The sequence below is a fragment of the Pinus tabuliformis genome, chromosome 3_2, assembly GCF_031772625.1.
Source record: "Pinus tabuliformis cultivar Carrire ecotype Pingquan chromosome 3_2, CPIR1, whole genome shotgun sequence".
Lineage (NCBI taxonomy): Eukaryota > Viridiplantae > Streptophyta > Pinopsida > Pinales > Pinaceae > Pinus > Pinus tabuliformis.
In genome coordinates, this window is record NC_142302.1 from 961,313,903 (window position 1) to 961,331,727 (window position 17,825).

Consider the following 17,825-nt stretch of genomic DNA (forward strand, 5'->3'; position numbering starts at 1 on the left):
TAAATAGTTTTTAGAACACAGATTATCCTCTGAAGAACAATAGAAATGGGTCACAAAGATGTTGGGTTATGACTTTGAAATCATATACAAAGAAGGGAAGAAAAATGTTGTGGCAGATGCACTCTAAACAAAGGATGAGGATGTGGAAGCATTGTTGTGTGCCATTTCTATTATCCAACAAGATTGGATAAATGAAGCAAGGGAGGAATGGAAGAATGACGAAGAAGTGTGGGAACGTATTAGAAAGTTACAACAAGATTCCAGTACATCTGAATCATTTAGCTGGAAAAATGATTCGTTATGGTACAAAGATCGTTTATACCTCTGTAAGAATTCCCAACTCAAACAAAATATTCTTATGGCATTGCATGCTTCTCCCTTAGGAGGGCACTCAGGATTTTTAAAAAATTACCACAGAGTTAAGAAGGAATTTTTTTGGGATGGCCTTAAATCAGATATTCAAAATTTTTTGGCGGAATGTTTGGTATGACAACAAAATAAAGCTGAAACAATTAAGCCACTAGTTCTATTACAACCTTTATCCATTCCAAGCCAATGTTGGGAGGAGGTTTCAATGGATTCTATCAGAGGTTTACCCAAGTCTGAGGGAAAGAGTGTCATCATGATGGTTGTTATAGACAATTTTGTGCCTTGCAGCATCAGGCATGAATTGTCAATAATCCAAGGGATCCAAAGTCCCTAAACATGATGTTCCTACCCCTAGAGGAACAAGGTCAGCAAACCAACAGCTCTCAGATCAGTTCTCCACCTGAAAACACTCAAAAACAAGCAATCCTGAAATCAAAGCAGGTGCTCCACTAGGCTTCTGCGCTGAAACTCAACTCCTCCATGGTGTACCTGCGTTGCAAAGCAGGTAGAACAAAGGCCACCTGTGCTGAGCGAGATGGGACAAGTGGCACACTGAGTCATTGCTCTGGAATCTTCCAAAAATGACACTTGGATCAGGGATTTCGCCTTGTGATGAGTCAGAGGCTCTGTTTCTCCAAGTGGAAGCAAGGTTCTCCAAGTGGACTCAAGAACTGAAGATCAACTGAAGAGAGAGAGGACACAAGGCAGCTACACACCAGTTGCAAGCTGACTCATCCTTTCTCAATTCATCTATATATTGAGCTCTCTCCTATGAGATCAGGAGGCTGGAATTTTGTGCAAAGTAATGATATGCTGTTGGTTTCACTATAGAACTATTGGGTGATTGCTTGAAGGAGGTGAAGAGGAGAAATTCTTTCTGCTGGGAGGTGTTTCTGGATTGGAGCCTTCAATGGTTGTAACCTTCTCAGAACTTTACTTCTTCCATTAATAAAAGCTATTGAGGTTCTTCTATATGCATTTGTTTCAATGATGTATTGTGATGATTGTATATTTGATTTATGCTAATCCTTGAATCAGTTATGAATGCATGTTTCTTGTAGTTTCCTTCTTTTTTATTTTGCAGGATCTCATTGTAGCTGGGCCAGAAAAAGAGAAAAGAGCTAGGAGCAAGCAGCAAAGAGAAGAGATTGGAGCAAATATTAAGCGCAAGGCAATGGTTAGTGCATTTCTTCATTCTCTCTTGCTTTCATAAAGAAGTAAACCTTAAGTAGTTTTGTTTACAGTTGTTGCTGAGGTACTATCACCCTTAGAGTGGGATAGGGTCATCCGAATCGGATACCTTTCCCTACAACAAACTGGCGACTCCGCTGGGGATCGTATCTGTTTGATTGTTTGTAGTATTTTGCTATTCATTTCCTGAACAAAAGAGTACCAACTCGAAAAGCTTTTGACTATATCAAAAGCGAAGTAGAGGGCAGCTACTCTAGCTCATTTCTGAGTATGTTCATGATTTGAAGAGCTGATCTACAAGGATCCTTGTAAGCTCTTAGTGATACTTTTCATCCTCCTTGTCATCCCTTAGTGTGTACTTGACTGATAGCTTCTGATTTGAGCAAAAACTGTGAATTTTTTAGAAAATTGTGACCCGGAAACTGTGAAAACGCAACTTTCGTTTTCCAAAGCAGGTAGTACACAGGCTACCTGCTTTGCAACGCAGGTCCCGAAGGGGCTACCTGCGCTGAGAGCTAGACTGGCTGTGCAGCACCTGCGTTGGCCCAATTTTGCCTTGTGCAGTTGGGGTTTCCTCCCTTTTTCTTGCCTTTTTCACTATAGATTTTGCAGCCAGTTACCAGTCTTGTACCTATTCTGAAACCAACCTTACTTGCCATCATTCTGCCTCTGTTATATAACGAAATTGTACTTTTTCTTTTGTATTTCTTACCTCATTTACAATTTCCCATAACGAAAGTGAACTAGTCTTGCTTTGGCCTCTTAGATCTGAACCTGTGTTAGGCATTTTGCTGGTCTAAAGAGTTAGCTTGTTTGCTGTCCATAGCTGATTAGTCTTTTTACTTTCGTCATTATGGTTTGATTTCATGTATTTCCAGTGATTAAACAAGTAAATCTTAAGGTGTGTTTTGATTTTGGACAAGCTTGTTTACTTTCGCTTGAAATCGAAATCAAAGTTATATAACAACTTTCTTTTTGTAATACATCAACATTAAGAAAGGGAAAAGAAAATACATTAATTGTGCATTTTGCATTTGACTGTTTGCATGCTGATTTAGGAAATTTTGCATTAGTGTGTGCTCTATGATCTGTGTGAAAAGATTTGCCTTTCTTCTCCTCAGTAGTTAAGATTTTCAAAGTTGAAAGATTGAAAAGTTTGCTTCTCATCTTAGACTGCATTCAGGAATTTGTTACATACATCTCGTGGTGATCCTTAAAGGCAAACTGCTAAACAAGATCAACATTAAAATAAATTCAATTTACATAACAACGCTTTGTAACATAACGCAAACACATAGAGGTCTAGGTAGAGACGTGTTCCGGCGTCGTTAAACGTAGTGACTGTCGATCTCTACGAAGGTGGGTGATTCCTCCTGAGAGTCGGTGGCACTAATACGGACTTGTGCTCCCACGTACCGTCGCGTATATATTGGGAGACCCCTATAGGAACAAAGCCTTTATCCATAGGAAGCCGTGTCGGCTGCCCTACTGATCGCGATGCAGTGAACACAGCATTCACGAAGATCGACCACCCGTACCGTAAAACGTATTCTGTGGTTTCGCGAAAAGTTTGGCACACCCTCTACCTAGATCTCCAGAGCAATTTCTTTTGGCCTTTTTCAAACTCTATAACTGAAAAAGTCCAACCGAGCATTTGTCACTTCGGGCTCGTTAATACATCGAAGGAGACTAGAGTCATCTTTAGCTTTTTCTCGACTCTTAAAACATGAAAAAGCAAAGTTGTGTCTAAAGCGTCGTTAATAAAATTTATTTTAAACGGAACATAATCACCTGTTATTCCCGCGTTGATCTTTCAGTTGAAAAGTATGGAGCCCACCAACCAAGGAAGTCACCTTGGTGGAAGTCCCAGTCCCTTCTCCTCTTGGGGAGATGTTGGTGCGCCCCATATGGCCACATTGTCACTTCCAGGATTGACAATTGGCCTACCTGTATGGCTCTTTTCAACTAATGTAGTTCAGACCACCACTCCTGAGCAGTCGAATCAACAGTCAGACCAGTCTAGAGCTGCCCACCAGCCTTCCACTTCTTACAATTCTTCCTCTGATCCTTCATCTTCAGAAGGTAGAGCCGGCAGAAGTCAGCCTCCCATGGAGAAGAAGGAGAAGAAGAAGAAAGAAAAGAAGCAGAAGGAGCCTAAGGCGAAGGCGACTGGGGGCAAGCAAAAGACATCTGACAAAAATCCACACACTGCACCGACCGGGCCTAAATCACCGTGTGTCATTTGCAAAGGGACCCACTTCCACCGTGATTGTCCTTGTATTCCCTGGATACTAAGGGACTGGTCCCCCAGGTTGCACAATCTGGTAGCATCAACCTCTGGTAGTCATGTTGATTGCAGTCCGTCAACTAGCGAGAGTGAAGGACGAAAAGGGAGACCAAGATCACCCTGCATGCTGTGTGAAGGCGATCACGCCATCCACCGTTGTCCATTCTTAGATGAGGCGAAAAGAGTTTTGGAAGATCGTCCGGTTTCACCGTTACGACTTCCTCCTGGATACCAAAAACTCGTGCCAAGTCCCTCGGTAGTTGAAAATCCAGCTGGCCCGATCAAGTAGTCAGCTGAAGTGTCGGTCATTGAGAATGAACCAACTGAATCCAGACCAGACGAAAGTCTAAAGGTCGATACGGCAGTTGACCCGGTCCTTCCTTCAGAGGTTTCATCCTCAAATGACACCGTCGTTGAAGATTCATCTTCAAATGACACCCTCACTGAAGAGAATAAGGATGACACCATCCAGATTCTTTTCATCAACACAGACTCTGATGAGCATCAGGGCAATGCGCCCATTCCTTTATCGCAGGAAGGAACATCGTCAGGGTCGTATCCGGCCGTGTATTCGGTCCCACCACCAAGCAACCTGGTTGTGTCCTTTGATTGGAACCAACTAGGCAGACCCCGGTTACCAGCCAATATACCATTCAGAATCATTGTCCAAATCTATAGAATGGTAATGGCTGGAACTATCATTGATGAAGGGGCATCTGTGAGTATCCTTTCCTCTATTGCTTGGAAAGCACTGGGTTCCCCGGCGCTTTTACCTGAGATGAGAAATCTATCAGGTTTTGATAAAGGAACCAGTCGCCCTTTAGGGATCCTCCCTAATGTTCCGATTACATTGAGGAAGAAGACAGTTCATATGAATGTCATGGTCATCCAAGGACCCTTGGATTATAACCTTCGCCTTGGACGGGACTATATATATTGCATGGGAGCTATAGTCTCCTCACTCTTTAGAGTAATGTGTTTTCCACACGAAGGAAAGATGGTCAAGCTCGTAGACCAACTTTCATTTCCGGGATCTCGCATCGCAAATAGTCAAATACCAATCCTAAACGGCTTATTCACTCAAGAAATGCCTCCACCCCCGGTTCTACTTCCCGACGAATGCGAGTGATTCGGAAAGATAAGACTGGAACCCAGGGGGCATGCACCCTGGTCTGCTTTGGGCAGAAGAAACCTTGGGTATAGGGTAGAATTTCCGCGAAAGAATATGACTAGTCCGTACCCCATCCGTGGATGGAAGAGGGGTTGTTCTGGAACAGGATTCTTTTGTCAAGGTTACTTGTTTGACAAAGGTCATTCATCTTTATCTAAATAAGTAGGCTCTGCCAAGGAAGGGTATCCATTTGTGGCAGTAAGTAGTAACCGTCTTTGGATAAAAGGCAAGCCTCACCCATTAAAACAAATGTTTTAAAGGATAAGTAGGGGCAGCCTCCAAAGAATGAGTTTCTATTGCTGCAACAAATTGTAACCATCCTTGTGTAACCTAATGATAGACATCGCCGAAGAAAGAGATTGATTTGCGGCAGCAAATAGAACCACTCTTCGGGTAACCAGAAAGAGGCAAGCCTCCCTCGATAACATTAATGTTTTGTCTTTGAGTAGTGTTCTTCTCTTGTCACAAATAGCTGTTCGTTAAAAGTTGGGCCGACGGGAAGACAAGTACTGCGTAAGATCCCTTAGAATAACGAGAAGACAAGTATCGTTAACATTAGATTGGCAAGATGACAAGTAGCTGGGAACACCGAAAGAAAAGCAGAGGTGAGGGAGAGGAGGGGCAGCCTTGAAATTCTATTTTATACCTGGGGGCATGCAAACCTTTTGGAGTGCAAGCAAAGAGCGGTTATTTATCTGTTTTTTGGATTAGTCGTTTCCGAACTTGCATGAAGAAAGGATGTGGGGCAAAGGTCAAAATTTGCTAAAGAGCATAGCTTATGTGAGGTGCAAGCTCTATAAAAATTGGAATCTTGCAGTACACATTTCTTATCTTATGACTGGTATTATCGAGCAGTTTTAGCACACAGTTCATGCTCGTTAAAAAATAAACGCAAGATCGGAGCAGTTTTAGCGTCATAGTTCATGCTCGTTAAAAAATAAACATAAGCTTTTGAGCAAGTTTAAGCTCGTTAAAAAATGAACTGCCCGGTAAATAACCATTTAAAGAATGTAACCTTTGACAACCATATAAAAGCCTTGGTCGTGTTTTGCTGCAGCCATCACCTCCACCGTTCATTTGGCCAATCGTTCATCTCCATATGATTGTTTACCCATTTTGAGGAACAGCTGCGAAGAGTGATTTCACTTAGCCATCCTTGTGACACTGCCGTGATTGGAAAATTCCAACATGTACCTGGAATCTGCTGCTATCCCTGTTTATCACTCGTTCCTCAAAAGACGAGTCTTCTTTGAGCTCTTTTCTCCTGACTCGTAAAATATGAAAAGTTTGCCGAGTTTTGGCCTTACAGCTCGTTAAACGAACGGAAGAGCTATCCCTCCTCTAGATTTTAATCTTTTTGGACCTGAGGGATTATTGCACAAAAAGATCGAGCGCTTGTTTTGTTCGGCTCGTTAAAGCAATCGAAAATTCATCCCTTCTGTATTGTTTTATACTTTTTCGGACTGAAGGGATTAGATGATGAAAAAGGAATTCTGGAGTTGACTTTATGTACCTTTTCAGACTCTCTAAAAATGAAAAGGACCGAGTTTTCCTTGTCGTTAGACTCGTTAAAATGATTAAATAGCGACAAACTTGTCTTTAGACGAGAGCGAGTTTCCCTATCGCTAGGCTCGTTAAAACATAGCGATGGGCTTGCCCAAAGGGCAGGTTATAGAACAAGCATATGTTATCCTCCTCAAGCTTGACAAAAATAAAGAGGTACTGGTCAGCAATGACTGGGGAAAAATTGGGAGAACCTCACAGCTTTAATGGTAGCAAGTCGCTCTTGAACATGACACTTTGTCCTCCGTATCACATCGGGTTGGGTTGTTTCATTCACCGGTCTCATCACCATGGTCCTCGCCACACCATCCACATTTTGGGTAATGCTACCGATCCATCACATCAGTGTCGTTATATGTTCAAGAGATGTTGTTTTGCAAAGAGTCAACCATGTCCCATCCACTGCCATACATTGTCCTTCATCCATTTCATGACCGCCACCCTGAATCATACATCACAGTTTGTTTTCACCTCATCACAATCACTAGCTCCGTTCCGTGTCAATGATGTGGGATTCATTAAGGCCCTCCTTTGACGGATCGCTCCTTGTCGACATCAGCTCATTATCCAAGGAGTTGATCTAGGAACAACCCCTTCAGTACTTTGAAGCTTGCATGCCTCAATGGCAAGTTTCTCACTTCCGGCGATAGGTATACATCAATGACCTTCGACCAGAGGATTTTGCATGGTGGTCAATGCCAAGTATTTTATTCCCACCATGTGAATTGTACTGCTGTACCTTGAGGGTCATCATCCTTATCGGTGATTCCTCTCGCGCTTGTTAACGGTTTGCATCATTGACCGGTAATCAAGCGATGTCTTTCCATGTTCAAATTCAAGAAATTCTCACATGGATCGACTTGTACATCGAGTGAAGATCGGAAGAGATTGAAGACCCCGGATCTAGTTTCATCCATTCGGGCTGCGATATATATTCAGGATATAAAGACATTTGATGTGTACATCATTGCAGCAGATGATCATCCTTCTCAAAGGATGATAATTTCAGCAGAGAATTATCAGTCTACCATCAAACAATCGGCTGTTCTATGTACCAAAATGAATTTATAAAGCTGAGCATGGGAATGCCCGCCTCAGCTAGATCATGAAAAGGTATGAAAAATAATGTATTGTATTGTATCTTATTACAGGACACTTCTCAGCAGATTGAATGAACTTCGAATCCTCCTAATAAAGCATTTCACCCGATAAACGACCTCATACTTTAGGGGGCATCTGTTATAGACAATTTTGTGCCTTGCAGCATCAGGCATGAATTGTCAATAATCCAAGGGATCCAAAGTCCCTAAACATGATGTTCCTACCCCTAGAGGAACAAGGTCAGCAAACCAACAGCTCTCAGATCAGTTCTCCACCTGAAAACACTCAAAAACAAGCAATCCTGAAATCAAAGCAGGTGCTCCACTAGGCTTCTGCGCTGAAACTCAACTCCTCCATGGTGTACCTGCGTTGCAAAGCAGGTAGAACAAAGGCCACCTGTGCTGAGCGAGATGGGACAAGTGGCACACTGAGTCATTGCTCTGGAATCTTCCAAAAATGACACTTGGATCAGGGATTTCGCCTTGTGATGAGTCAGAGGCTCTGTTTCTCCAAGTGGAAGCAAGGTTCTCCAAGTGGACTCAAGAACTGAAGATCAACTGAAGAGAGAGAGGACACAAGGCAGCTACACACCAGTTGCAAGCTGACTCATCCTTTCTCAATTCATCTATATATTGAGCTCTCTCCTATGAGCTCAGGAGGCTGGAATTTTGTGCAAAGTAATGATATGCTATTGGTTTCACTATAGAACTATTGGGTGATTGCTTGAAGGAGGTGAAGAGGAGAAATTCTTTCTGCTGGGAGGTGTTGCTGGATTGGAGCCTTCAATGGTTGTAACCTTCTCAGAACTTTACTTCTTCCATTAATAAAAGCTATTGAGGTTCTTCTATATGCATTTGTTTCAATGATGTATTGTGATGATTGTATATTTGATTTATGCTAATCCTTGAATCAGTTATGAATGCATGTTTCTTGTAGTTTCCTTCTTTGTTATTTTGCAGGATCTCATTGTAGCTGGGCCAGCAAAAGAGCAAAGAGCTAGGAGCAAGCAGCAAATAGAAGAGATTGGAGCAAATATTAAGCGCAAGGCAACGGTTAGTTCATTTCTTCATTCTCTCTTGCTTTCATAAAGAAGTAAACCTTAAGTAGTTTTGTTTACAGTTGTTGCTGAGGTACTATCACCCTTAGAGTGGGATAGGGTCATCCGAATCGGATACTTTTCCCTACAACAATGGTAGTTGACAGAATTACCAAGTATGCGCACTTTGTGAATTATCACATCCATTTAAGGCCAGTATAGTTTCTATGACATTTATGGGAACAATTCAAAAGCTACGTGGAAACCCAAAGATTATTGTAAGTGACAGAGATCCCATTTTTATAGGAAATTTTTGGACAGAATTATTTTCTTGTCTTGGTACTCAGTTAGCTCATAGCTCATCCTATCATCCGCAATCTGATGGGCAAACAGAGATAGTAAACAAATTTTTGGAAGGATAACTTTGTTGTTTTGTATCTGATAAACAGACACAATGGGTCAAATGGTTGCCTCTGGCTGAATGGTGGTATAACACTTCGTTCCATACTGCAACAAAAATTACCCCATTTATTGCACTTTATGGATATCAGCCACCATGCATCACATCATATTTAAGAGAAAATTCTAAGGTTCAAGCAGTGGAACATCACATCGAGCATCAACAACAAGGTCTCCAACTCTTAAAGGATAACCTCATGTTGGCACAAAATAGAATGAAACAACAGGCAGATCAACGTCGTAGTGAAAGAAGTTTTGATGTAGGTGATTGGGTATTCCTACGACTACAACCATAGAAACAAATATACCTCAAGAAAGCTAAGAAGGATAACACTTTGTCACCAAAGTATTATGGTCTGTACAAGGTGTTGCAAAAGATTGGTATGATGACATACAAATTGGAGCTTCCTACAACTTCTCGATTGCACCCAGTTTTCCATGTTTCATGTTTAAAGAAGGTTATAGGTGACAAGCTCCCAGTCCAATCAATATTGCCAAAATTGGACGAGGAAGGAAAAATTATATTGGAACTGGAAGCAGTCATAGAAACAAGAACTCAACAACTACGAAATCGATCCATTTCAGAGTATCTCATCAAGTGGAAGAACTTATCCGCTGAAGATTCAACATGGGAGGATGAGAATTTTATACAGAAGCATCTAGAACTACTCAAGTGTTGAGGACAACACTTGTTTGAAGGAGAGGGGCATGTTAGGTCCCTATAATACTAATGATGCCCCCATTATTATTGTAGTTGTATCCCTTATTAATATTTTTGTGCCCCTATTGTCCCCATATTGATATTACTGTGCCCCATAGAATCTCTCTATTGTTATTTTTGTGCCTTTATATTATTATTGTTAGGTCAACTTGGTTATATTGTGACCCCTTGAACTCCTATATATAGAAAGGAGGTTTTGTCATTTGAATCATCCAATAATTATTCATTTGTGTAATGTAAAGGAGGTTGCCCCCTCAAAGAGGCTAAATTCTAAGGTGTTCAACTATCTTTTATATCTTTTTGTGAGCTAGTTTCATAACAAAATTTTATAAAGAACCATCTAGAACTACTCAAGTGTTGAGGACAACACTTTTTTGAAAGAGAGGGGCATGTTAGGTCCCTATAATATAGTGATTACCCCATTACTATTGCATTTGTATCGTTTATTAATATTGTTGTGCCCCTATTGTCCCCATATTGTTATTACTGTGCCCCCATAGAATCCCTCTATTGTTATTTTTGTGCCTTTATATTATTATTGTTAAGTCGGCCGGGTTATATTGTGACTCCTTAGACTCCTATATATAGAAAGGAGGCTTTTTAAATTCAATCATCAAAGAATCCTTCATTTGTGTAATGTAAAGGAGGTTTATCCCTCGAAGAGGTTGAATTCTAAGGCGTTGATCTATATTTTCTATCTTTTTGTGAGCTGGTTTCATAACATAGATCGTATGAATGAACTTTGGCCTAGCATCCCAATTATGTTTGAGCATAAAGAGTTAGTAGAGAAATCGAAAGAAGCCATTTTAGCCACCAATACAGAGTTGGGAGATATGCTAGCAACATCAAACAAAATTATCAAGTTTCTAAATGCAAGAAACAAATATGAGATAAAAGAATTGGGAGTAGTAGATAGGACAGAGACCATACTACAAGTCAAAAAGGTGCTGACAAAGAAAAGTCTAAATGTGCAACTTCAAGAAAAATTCCAAGTTCTAGAGCTGATAGTCAACAGGTTTTTCAACAGAATGCAGCCTCTACATCAAAATGACCTTTCCTCTATGTTTGTAATAAATGAAAAACTCATGGACAGAGGGGATTATGTCAAGAAATTACAGGGCATAGCCACAGATGCTGCAAATCTATCCAACATCAAAGGCAACATAACATGAAAGGCTTTACTAGAAGCAATCAACAATCAAATTTACATTGAACATGAGCTGAAGCATGTGTTTTTGGTCAAGCCATAATTTATGATATACACTGATGTTAATGAGTTTTATAGAAGATTAACCAAGATGAAGATCCCATAGGGGGAGGTGTGGAGTGACTTATGTGACTACCAGGAAGAATGAGACAAGGATGACTAGAGTGACCATACATGCATGAGTCAACAATAGCCACATTAGCAGAACCACTCCAGTCAAATAAATACTTTAGGCAACAACATCCCAGGAAAGAGGGACACCTGCCCTAGTTTCTCAGTGTGGCCTCTCCTTGGCTGCATTAGTAAGTTTTTCCTTCATTATAATAAATAATATATTGCCAAGTGTACAAGGAAAATCGTTGTAGTTTTTGTTTAAATACTCCATGCCTTGGGAGTATTAGGGGTAGGGACCCTAGTCATTGGAATGATGTTTTCTATTTCGATCCTTGTAATTTTGAGCTAGAGCATCAATAAAAAGGACAATTTACAGGATACTTGATTTATTTTGACCTTGTGAGGTTTTTATTTCTATGTTTAATGTATTTTTGTTTATCCATCCATGCATATTTCATGCTTAGTGTGAAGCATAATTATAGTTTAAGATATTCTTTTCGAGCACTTTGTTGCTATCTATGTTTACAATCTATATGTTTTCCTTTGAAGTATGATTAAAAAATACTTGAATGGTTTTTAATCCTAACTGATATCATTTTTTTGTCATTCCATTTATCACTCTGCTTTAAGGATCTAGTAGGAATAGGTAACTTGCCCCGCAAACACTCTGTAGGGTTGATGCTACCACCCAGCTTATGACTCCATAGACCAATGGAAAATATTAAAAAATGATCTTTCTCCAACCAAATGAACAAAAAGCAAACAATATTTTTATTCTTAATATCTAGCCTAAAACTTTATAGCACTAAAAACAATGTTAAATAATAATTACATAGAGAGAGCCCTCTCTAAGTCCAAGAAGGCTAGGTACTATACTCATAAGTGGTTACATGTATCTTTTGTGACTTTTTTCTTGCCAAACTTCGAAATCACAAGACGATAACAAAATCTTCGTGGTGCACTCATGCGCTCAAGTGAGGACAAAGTTCTTCATGGTGAAGAAGTTTTCTCAAGAGGAAAACTTTATTGTTTTGGGCACAATTTGCAAGGCTGACCGGAATTTGAGTTCTAGAAGTGTTCTCTACCTGTTTAAAACTCAAAAACATGTTTAGCAACAAGATTTCATGATATGAATGAGGAGAAGAAGGATATACAATATTATATATCTTATCAAAATTATGGTAGAATGTGAAAGATGGATGCACGTGAATAGTTTCTACACACAACAATAAATTCACACATGCAGAATGAAGATTTAATAGAAACCCCAACAAGAAAATTGAAAAACAAAGAAATGACAATGAGAAAATAAAGAACAAAAATGAAATCATAAAATACGATGATTAAATTCAACATGCAAAACATACGTTTAATTCTAGCTGATGAAGAGTTTCTTGATCCACAGTTGTGCACCTAACCCATATGAGAGTAATTATGCAAATGATTGATTGAACTATGTTAATTTAAAAGAGTCTACACGAAAAATTGTTCCATGCATGATTGTCACTTGTCAATAAATGAAAGGATTAGTTAAGGGAATTTGAGTGGGCTCCTATGTAATAAAGAGGCACAAGGATGCAACCAAGAAGAGTACATGTCTTTAACACGAAGGACTGCACTCAGGTAGGGTACACTTCTTTAGCCCAAAGGATCGTATTGAACTCAAGTGCATGTCTTCATCAACTTGGAGTGTGATTTTTCCTTTGTGAGTGATTTTCTTTCTTTTGTTTACCTTTTCTATGCTTTTAAGTGATTTTCGAGTGTGTGCATTGTGAGAAGGTAGGTTTCTAAGTCAACATGGGTCTTTAGGTCACCTAACCATAGACTAGATAACTAAAGCGCTTTTAATGGTTAAGTGGCGACACTTAGGAAACATTGAGTTAGGAGGATTCAACACTGGGAGAAAAAACACAAGTAACAAATAAAAAAATATGATGACAGTAAGGTGCTTGAAATGACAGTTGATTTATGCTCCAAAATTGACATAGGCAACAAATTTGGAGGGTCGTTGTCATAACGACAAATGTAGCATAGAACTAGCTTACATTGATCACTTTTGAGAATTTGCTGAGTGCTGAAAATAGAGTAGTGTTTATATTGATTTCAATAGTATATATCTTTGATTTCTTACAACATATATTAAAATCACTACTTCCATGCAACTAGCATAGGTTTACTTTCATATTATTTATCTTCTACAATATAGATTAGGCTCTTTTTTCCCAGCCTCTCTTTCCATGCAAATATATTAATGTTTCCTTGATGTAGTAGGATAAGAAATGGTTCAGTTATCTGTTTTATTGCAAAGGTAACTTTAATCATTTTCCTTCTTTCAAATTTTGTAAACTCCTAAATAGGTACAACTCAAGGCCCATATGACCATCCTTCCACACATTTTAACCTCTATTCTTTGATTTTATGGCATAGTTTTTAGCTATAACATGTTTGTTGGCTTATTAGGGCCTGACCCAGGTTCAGAAGAGTTATTAGCCAAAAAAATCCCGCACCTATCAGCCCTTTCGGCAACAGTCTAAGGAGCGCAGACTCAGGTCTCACTCGAGGTAGCACGGAAGGGTGCTGGAACCAGGTTTCTGCACCCTTGGGATTTCTTGATGTGGTCTAGAGGAGTCGCAAACCATTCTGTGGCCTTGCGCCATTCTACTCCCGCGTAGATGCGGAACAAGGAAAATCGTTACTACTTATTAATATTGGGCTTGTTATAGATCATATATACTTATTATAGTCTTTAAACAAACATTTAATAGAGATAACTAGTGCACGCACCCAGAAACCTTATAGATTTTCATAAACTCAGAACATAAGCATAAGCGCACAATTCATATAGATATATAAACCAGAAATTAACCAGATTGATCCTCAATATTTTAGAATCAACACAGTATTTTAGAACCAACTTATCTTTATTCAATTCTTTTTCCAATACAACTAGATTTTCCCTACGCACTCAGCTGTAGGGGTCTGCACACATAGTTGCAGACTCTACTAGGCCTCTATGCACACAGCTGCAGAGCCTCTATCTCTCTACACCCACCCTCGACTTGGACTTATAGACGCAGAGAATATTGCCTTCACAAACTCATACACATCAAGATCCAAAACAAGACTACCAAAAAACTGGCTTCTAACCATAGTGGTTTGCTATATTTATACATTCCCATGGTCCATGGACCATGGGCAGGCCAACTCATTTCTTATTATTTTACATTATTTTTAGGTGGACAACCCTTTGACAAGACTTCTTACAATTCGCGCTCCGTGTACTTCGCAGAGTATTTACCATACACTTTACCCAAAATTGCGGGCTTTGAGCCCCAAAACCGTTACGCAAGGCCTACGCTACTCAATAGTCACCCAACACAATCATCGTGGCTCATCCCAAGTCACTTGACTAGTGTGACAATCTTTACGCGGAGGTTAGTCAGCAACTTTTGGGCCTCTCTTGTACTTGCAACACACTCTTCCACATTCTGTTGTATCTGTTCAACATGGGCTGCCGAAACATCAGTCTCTCTGTCAACTGCTTCACCGGATGCATATTCTACCTACATGTGTGCCACCTTGTGCCCGATGGTGGTGGAAATTGTAAATGCCTCATCAAGCCATGGCTGGAGACATTCTTTAAGCACAACTTCCTTCTACCGAGCCATGTCGACCTGTGCCTGGAGAGCCTAGGCCTCCATCATTCTAGCCAGTCGTTGTGTGATGGCGACTATTTGTAGAGTTCCTGGGATGTTTTCATATGCCTGTTGTAACTCCCGCACTTCTATTTCCACCTGCTTTAGCATTGGGTCATCCTTTAAAAATGTGAGCGTCAATAGGGACTGATCCAACAATCCCGAGCAATCTAGGACTGCTTGCTTTACGACTTCGAACCCTGCTTGGATTTCATCGCATTACTGCTCGCAAACCTCCAGGGGTGTGGTTGGTTGTGCCTGTAGCCATAACTCTGCCATCTGCAAATTTAATTCCCACTAAGCTCTCGCGGCCTCATCCAGGGCCTTGCATAATCCTGCCATGATGTGGTGGATCTTATCAGTTATTGGAATATCCGCTGGGACAGCCAACTCTAGTACCTTGCTACAAGGCTTTGCCATGGCCTGTTCCACTTCTTAGTTGCAAATACTGGTTCTGACGATGTCTATGGGGTCGTTCCCTTTCATCGGTAGGTTAGTAATCCAGTGTACTAAATTGGCTATGATCGGAATCGACTCTTCCAACCAGAGATACCCAACGTGTACTAAACAGAGTAGCTGTCGGATGAAAAAAATGGTAATGGCTGAGCGGTGATAGTGGGGTATCCATCTCAGTTGAAGTAAGCCCGCCTTTTCCATGCCCAATAACCATTTCCATGGTAGGAATTTACCTACGGCTAATTGGGGGAGCTTGTCACTGTCCGCTAGATCGCAATATTTGAACTTGATACTCTGTACTCGACCCAGTGCCAAACCATCAAGCCTTATCTCATCCAGAAGAAGCGGGGTTTGTAGCGTACTATTTGTAGCATCCAGGTCCTTCGGTATCTTTGTCGTACCATTCCATCGGGAGACATATTGGGGTAATGAAGGTATTTGGAATGCATCTTCTTCTTCCTCATCCTGTGCTTCAATCTGGGCAATTAGATCTTACAAATTTTCATCATCCTCAGTAGGTTCAGTGGTGATGACCTTACCCTTTTCGGCTAAAACCTATTGCTAAATCTTGGTGACACCCTAACTAGTCCCATCATCTGCTTTTTTTCCCGAGGTTGCGGTGTGCATGGGGACTTTGGAACCTCAGGGGCCACAGTCACCCCATCTGGTTCTTCTTGTGTTGGATGCAGTTCTTCTGCAAACCATGCTCAAGTTCTTGCCATCGAACTCATGACGCTTCTAGTGGCAAGGTGTTTGCTGGTCGTCACTTGCTCAGGTTTATCCTTTCCTAGTTTTGTCCAGAGGGTGTTACAGAGGTGCACAGATTTGAATATATTCCTTCCCTCCACTTCCCGATCATTACTATCTTCTAGTCAACAAATCTTTGCATATCTATCTCAGAACTTCTGTCTTAATGACCGGACGCCCGCTCCTTTCTTCCATAGCTGGATCTTCTTTTCAGGAATAGTGGTGTTAATGCTCACTTTCGAACCTCTCCACGTGGAAGTGTAGCCCTTTTGGCATAGTTGTGGTCGTACTACCTAACTAGCCCTGCACGAAACCTTCTTTCCATGTCGACCCTCTTCAGACATGTTTATAGTCCCGTGCCCTCTTGCAACTATGGGGGGTGCTGAGACTGTGCTTCCCACAGCTAGTCAGGTGGTCGCACCACTAGTGTGATGTCTCATATTTCCTACTAGCCCGGGCTGCGAGCAACGTTCAAGTGCCTTTGTATGCCACTATCCCTTCATGTGTTGTTGTGTGGGGTGTATCCTCCCATAGGTGCGAGCACAGCCATGATAGCAGGGTCACAGATCGTTTTGGGTCAGCGGGAAACCCGACCAGGCCTGATTCCCTTATGTACAGACATGTGCAGCCTCCGTAAGTGTCGCTATTTTTCATCCTATCAATTTCCACTAGTGCACCTTTCTTTCCTAACCGGGCCCATGGTTCATGGATCTCCCGGGGCCTACTGCTACCCTATTTATTCTGAGCTCCCTCCTATCGGATTTTCAACAATCTCATCTTCTCCTCCATTCCAATATAGGCCCATCAAATCCATGGTATTCGCAACTTCCTAGTGGATCATTTTATCAGGCGAGCATTGTGCGTGATTCCCCCTAGTCCCCTCTTGACTTTGTCGTGGGCCACTAGCGAACTGGACTGTAGGTTGGGTATCTGCACAACACACACCTGCACAACTGCCTCCAACATCCATGTCACTTTCACCGAATCTTCGGGCATGTACTCCCTTGGTGAGAAATTGTAGCGCAGGATGCCTCCGTGGGGGCATCCTATGGCTTTTGTCTCAAATTCATCGTTTCGCATTGGTCAACTGGCTCCTCCGCCTTCGTGGCATCCTCTTCAGCTGGCCACTCCCTGGCCTTTATCGTTACACATCGTAATGATATAACCATCCTATTACAATTTCATGTCATTACCTCATGAAATCAGTTCTGCCATCACTCAATCTCTTCATCTTAGTCTGATGTGCAGGAACTATCATGGTCCCATGAGATTCTTCCGTCTGTTGTCAGACTCACTCGGTCCTGATCTTGTGCTGTGATTTGGTAGATACAGTCTAGTTCATTGTCACTATCCTCGTTGTGCACTAGCTCCATATAGCGCACTCTTTCAGCTGGGTCTAGCGGAACCACTACACGGAGAGATTTTTTTTCAAATATCATTTTTTTTTTCCTTAGGTTGATGACTCTGTTCATATACGTTGCCCAGTCTATCCCTAACAATGCAAGATATGGGTTACTGTCTTCCACGATTTCTATAACCTCAAAATCAGTTTGTGTGCTTGCACTATCGATGTCTACTATAACTCATTGTAGTCTTCCCATACGCAAGATCTTCTATTGGTTCACCATCCGTAATTGGATAGGAGACCATTCTAGTGTGGGCTTGCCCATGCGCTCCCAGGATTTTTTAGTTAGGACATTTGCATTTG